This window comes from Haliaeetus albicilla, chromosome W, assembly GCF_947461875.1.
Source record: "Haliaeetus albicilla chromosome W, bHalAlb1.1, whole genome shotgun sequence".
NCBI lineage: Eukaryota > Metazoa > Chordata > Aves > Accipitriformes > Accipitridae > Haliaeetus > Haliaeetus albicilla.
Window position 1 is genome coordinate 31,451,995 of NC_091515.1, and position 6,526 is coordinate 31,458,520.

Below are 6,526 nucleotides of genomic sequence, written 5' to 3' on the forward strand. Positions count from 1 at the left end.
TTTCGATCCCGATACCTTGTATCTTCCTTTTTCAAAACAAGATTTTGATTACCTTTTTGTTCAATCGCAATCACTGCAAATCGCATTAGCTGACTTCATGAACAAAATTTCTTTCTCACTGCCTAAATGTAAGTTACTGCAAAACCTTCACACATTAAACATCAAACCACAGACGATAGTATCAGATACTCCTATTGTTAATGCTAGTACAGTTTTTGTGGATGGCTCTGGAAAAACTGGACAAGGTGTAGTTGCCTGGCTAGATAATGGAGTATGGCAGACATCTGTTGTTTTGTTACAAGGTTCCACGCAGCATGTGGAATTACAGGCTGTTTTACACGCTTTAGCTTTATTTCCATCGGAACCACTCAATATTTCTGATTCGGAATATGTCGTATGTGTTGTACAGCAATTACCAGGATCTTACTTAAAGGAGATAAATGATGAAGACTTATTCAGCAAATTTTTGGAATTGCAAACTCTTTTAAGTAAAAGAGCTTATCCTTTGTTTATTTGTCACATTAGGTCGCACACTGTGCTGCCAGGACCTTGACTAAAGGCAATGCCATGGCTGACTCTTTTACTGTTGGCACAGTGCAATTCCACTCTGCTGTGGCCTCTCATTCCTCTTTTCACCAAAATGCTGCAGCATTGCAAAAGATATTTAATTTGACAAAAGCACAGGCTAAAGATATAATTCATTCTTGTCCAGATTGTCAAAGAGTTGCTTCGGATGCAGTGAGCATTGGAGTTAACCCACATGGTTTACACTCTAATGCCATTTGGCAAAGTGATGTTACACATGTATCTGCCTTTGGCTCCTTGAAATTTGTGCATGTTTCTATTGATACCTTTTCCTCTTATATTTGTGCTACTGCTCATTCTGGAGAAAGGGCACGTGATGTTCAACGACATTGGTCACAATGCTTTGCAATTATGGGGGTTCCTCAAACCATTAAAGCTGACAACGGTCCAGGGTATGTAGCTAAATCTACTCAATTATTTTTGCAACAGTGGCAGGTAGCCCATGTGACAGGAATTCCACATTCACCTACTGGACAAGCAATAATTGAGCGTGCGCATCATGCTTTAAAGTCCATGTTACATAAACAAAAAAGGGGGAATATGCCACCACAAGAACAGCTAGATAATGCTATGTTTACTTTGAATTTTTTAAATCGCTCACCAGACTTAATGGCCAGCACAGCAATAGATCGGCATTTTAAAACTCCTCATTCTATTTCACACAGACCTAAAGTACTGTATAAGGATCCTTTTAGTGGACCTGGTTGGAATGGACCTGTGGAACTAATCACGTGGGGGCGAGGGTATGCATGTGTTATTCTTCCCACAGGAACCAAGTGGATTCCAGCTAAACACGTGAAGCCATATCATGAGCTGGCGAAACCACTCGGACAACCCAATCCCACAGATCAAGACTCTGAATTTGAAGGAGAAGAGATAAATGAGGAGGCAGCAGCACATCGAGAATGAAAAAGCTATCACATAGGGACATCTGAAGAGAATGCAACAACAAGCTAGCGTGATGATGCAACGTGTATCCTACTCCAAAGAATACCTTTTTTAGCATACCTGGCAATAGTGGCCAGCAACAGTATTGTAAGAATTCTGATCTTTTTTCTTTGCGGGGTCACTGTGGCTCGGGTGCAGCATTTTTATTGGGCCCACTGAAGGTGTTGAGCCTAAGCCATGGTGACTATATAAAAACCCATTCCTTGTATAAGTTTGAACCTGACACAGAATCACAAATATTTGGTGGTGATATGTACTTCACATCCTTATGTTTTTGTAGGAGCTCAATTTGTAGATATCGCTTTACGTAACCATGCTTTTGAAACTACTCTGAATTAACCTTGGTATTTTAGCTGTTTTACTCATAAGAATATATCTGAACTAAGTCTTACAGTAATCATGCCAATATGATGTCGTGCTGAATTGTGGATCCCTGTAAATATGACCAAATCGTGGGAAAGGGAATAAGGATTAAGTCAATTATCAAGGCTTTTAAAGTGGACAATTAGTCACCCAAAACGATTTATAGGATGGCTAATTGCCTTTATAATATCAGCTATCATTATTGCAGCTACTGCCGCTGTTGCTACCACGGCGCTTGTGAAATCCATTCAGACTGCTCACACAGTAGCTAATGTATTTAAAAAAACAAAAAACAAAAAAACAAAAGAAAATCTTACGGCTGAAATGAATACCCAGGTACAAATTGATCAACAATACTAGCATGATTGGACGCTTTAGAAGCAGTGGTAATTTGGCTTGGAGTGTATTGGGTTTGTGTGGCAAGGTTTTGGTAGCAGGGGGTTACAGGGGTGGCTTCTGTGGGGGCTGCTGGAGGTTTTCCCCTGTGTCTGACAAAGACAATGCCGGCGGGCTCTAAGACGGACCTGCCGCCAGCCAAAGCTGAGCCAATCAGTGATAGTGGTAGCGCCTCTGTTTTAAAAACAAAAAAAAAAAAAAAGGAGAGAGAGAGGGAAAGACAGAAAAAAAATAATAAAAACAAAACATCTGGAGAGGGAGAAGAGAAATGTGGTTGCGGAACACACAGAAATGGCAGCGGAAGAGTGAGAACATGTAAGAGAAATAACCCTGCAGACACCAAGGTCAGTGAAGGAGGGGGAGGAAATGCTCCAGGCGCCAGAGCAGAGATTCCCCTGGAGCCCGTGTTGAAGACCATGGTGAGTTGGGTTGTTCCCCTGTAGTCCATGGAGGTCCACGGTGGAGCAGATCTCCACCTGCAGTCCGTGGAGGACCCCACGCTGGAACAGGTGGGTGCCTGAAGGAGGCTGTGACCCCATGGGAAGCCTGCGCTGGAGCAGGATCCTGGCAGGACCTGCAGATCTGTGGAGAGAGAAGCCCATGGAGCGGGTTTTCTGGCAGGACCTATGACCCCTTGTGTAGGGTTTAGGGATTATTCCGTGCGGGGCCCGGACGATAGAACACCAATATGATGATTAAAGTCGTCACTTTATTGAGCTTAGCTGATCATTTTTATACAATTCTCTAAGTTGTTTAGAAACTCTGATTGGTTGCTGCATGCAAGCATTTGGTGTCCACGCGCACAAGCATAAACGGTGATTGGTTACATCGGTACTGTCCACGCGCACAAACGTAAGATAAAGTTAGTTATACCTGCTCTGTACACGCGCATAAACACAGGACATAATTGGCCGTATTAATTAGAGCATGCAGGACTTGTCTTAGTTCAATTGGTCGAGATAAGCCCCTGAATTGAGGTTGTTTGTGCCAAGTTCCCTTTATCGTGGAATGTGCACCTGTGTTTTTCTAATTGGGATCTTTCTTTTTCTATCTTCTTGTTTATTCTGTTCAAGGCCTTCTAAAAGCGTCTGGAACGCTCCTGTGACCATGAGCTACTTTTAGGCCCAATAACTAAATTCCCTATAACTGAACCCTACACCCTTGGGGAGCCACGCTGGAGCGGTATGCTCCTGAAGGACTGCATGCCGCAGAAAGGACCCATGCTGAAGATCTTCATGGAGGACTGTCTCCCATGGGAGAGATCCCACACTGGAGCAGGGGAAGAGTGTGATGAATACTGCCACTGAGGAGGATGAAGTGACAGAGATAATGTGTGATGAACTGACCACAAACCTCATTTCCTGTTCCCCTGTCCAGCTGTGGAGGAGAGAGTGATAGAATAGCTATGGTGGACACCTGGTGTCCAGCCAGGATCAACCCATCACATAGAGATAGACAAAGTGCATTATAAAATAGAATGAAATTACATTGCAATTGGGAATTTCAAAAACAAGGGCTCTGTGTAACTCCTTTACAAAGGAATGAAAGTGTATGTGATTGGAATTAGGTGAAGGCGCATTTGCAAGGTGCTTTTGCTACTAATATTGCAGGCGAGATCTAAGACCTTGCACAGATAGTACAAGATCAAATGGGAAATATACAAAATTAACAGAATAAGGTGTTTTTCAAAGAATTGTCCAATAGTGTTAAATGCTTAAATCCAAAAACATGGTTTGAAGGTTTAAATCTGTGTACCTGAATTTGTATTGCTATTGGAGGGTTATTAATCATTTGTGTGTTTGCAGCAATCAGAATCATCTGAGGAGCAGTGCGAGGATTGCGTCGGTTTGAAGCTAGAGTCCTCGCTGCCTTCCTCGTGAATCTGATGTTCCTAAACAAAAAAGGGACCTCTGTGGGAGCAGCTCGGAACACCTGGCATTTGTTTTCAAGAGTGAATGTTAGAATTTGTTGTGCTGCATGTTTGCCAAGCCTTTGAAGAACTAGTTTCACAAGGTCAGGTTGGAGGATGGCCTTGTGTAGGCCTGGGAAGATGTGGCTGAAGACAGTCACGAGCATGTGTATGGAATGTTTTTATCTTTAACTGTTCTGAGGACTGGCAAACATCCCAGCTGGGCCAGATATGCCCTCCTGTGTTAGTAGTATTGGCTGTATGCTGTTAGTACTTTCTAGATCTTTGTTGGAACATATATAAGTTGGATTCTTTTGTGAAATAAAGGGAATCTTGCATAGAGAGCTTGAGCGCTTGGTTGAGTCTCCGCACAGGATAACCTAATATGGGTAAAGCAGGGTAGGAGGAAGTGTGGGTGGTGAGCTGAGAGAAGGGCTAAGCAGCTGGCACCCAACCAGACTGAATTGCTAAAAATTGAGACATGGGGAGAGGAATTAGATAGGTGAGTGGGTGAGAGTTGAGCTGGCTGGCTGGCTGGAAGGCAGGATAGCAAGCAGAAGTGGACAAAAGGCAAAGACAGAAACCAGAAGAGCTGGGTGTTTTGCTGGCTGAATTACAGTATCAACCCTGAAGCTTTTAGCTCTCTTTAAAGAGAGATTTTTTTTTAAATATAAAAATATATTTCTGAACTATTCTGTTGAACTCTTCACATGCTCTTCTCTGAACTTATCAGTTCTAAACGTGTTTATTTGAGGCAAGAATCTTATGTAGTCAAATCAATTCCCAAATCTGAGGCTTTAGGATAACAATACATTGAGAACTGGCAATTTATAGCTCTGCCCACTACAGCCAAGAGGATGTGATGCAGGAAATGCATCAATACATTCTCCTTACCCAAAGGACATAGACATGAGAGGCTGTAGGAGTAAGAGTCATGTTTTAAGAGAAGAAATAATAGAGAATAAATAAAACAAAAAAAGGAAACTTTCCTGAGTGGGACATTTGGAGAAGGAGGGTGATTATTTCAAAGAGCAGATCTCAGCTCAGATACTTTGAGTACATATACATATATAGCTCACGGTTAACATAAAATTGATTTTTAATTATTTTCACTGAGCTTTAACGGGAATTTAGAACTAGAGTAATATAGGGACACCTTAAACTTTAACCAAGATAAGAAGTAAAAGGTACCTGGCCCCAAACCTATGACTGAATTTCTGACCCCTCCCCATCCCCACAGGAAAATACATGTACCATTTGCCCCAGAAATCAGTCCCCCTCTTGTGGTTAGCTTTAGAAACAGTGAACTCTATGAGACTGCATATTAAAAAGGGATAAACCAAGATGATGCAAAGATGTGCCTTTTTCCAGAAAAATGTCTGCATGTAGTTAATGAATAAATGAAAAGCTTACCTCTTTTGTGACCGTGTAGAACGTCCTTAAGGTTAAAATACTCTACTTTTTCAGCGTAATTTTGTTTCCATTAAGCTGTATTTCAGAAACAAAATAACTAAGCTAAACTACTGTTAAGAAATACTAGTCATTTAGCTTAAATAAGTAAGTTTTAATTAGGATGAATCACTCGGAGTCAATCACTTAGCATTAGGACGCAGGGGTCATAGCATATTGTGTGATTTGGTATACTGTTTGTTTAGCAATACTTACTTTGCATGAGTAGCTAGATTTGCTGAAACCTTAGGCCATAAGCCATGATCTTCCACCTAGATTTGCTGAACTTTTACCTACTTAAGCAAAAGAGGGCCTCCAGAGCCAGTGGAAACCAGAAGATAAGGAGGCTTCAAGGCTACAACTGTCAGCAGAAGCTGCAACTCAACAAGATAATGGCCTGCCTGGAGACAGTGAAGGAATCCAATAAAATGTTAGAAGATCCCAGACTAGAAATCCCCATTGGACCAAAAGGCATGTGAAAGACGCATGAAGGATGCATGAAGGGCAGGTGCATAGTTTGTAAGGGTATAATTGCCCAAGGATTTCTTTGTTCGGGGTTCCTCTCCAGAGGGACCCAGCTTGAGCTGTTTTTTCCTGGCTGTACCATTTGAATAAATTTTCTTTTTTTGTTTTCATAAGATTCGATGCCTGAGACTCTGCTACGGGAAACCTAGGGTTCGAACTGCAACGAAACTTCTTTAACAGTTTGGCACCCCAGATGGGACCCTAGGCTACTACCTTTGGATCCTCTTGTCTCCAAACATCCAACTGCCGGCATTGGGTGAGTTCACCTGGAATCTTTGGAGCAGGAGGCATCGAAGGGTGAGTGTTAAAATTTCCTGAGCAGATTTGGTGAAGATACTGTAGTGGGTTCAA

The 6,526-nt window shown here is 42.0% G+C and overlaps 1 long non-coding RNA gene across 1 annotated transcript; it reads left to right on the forward strand.

Moving 5' to 3' along the window:
- The first annotated feature begins 3,467 nt into the window (after positions 1–3,467).
- On the forward strand, positions 3,468–4,543 carry LOC138683485 (uncharacterized). The gene is made up of 2 exons (XR_011323000.1): positions 3,468–4,120; positions 4,215–4,543. It is a non-coding gene; the product is annotated as an uncharacterized lncRNA (long non-coding RNA).
- The last annotated feature ends 1,983 nt before the right edge of the window (positions 4,544–6,526 follow it).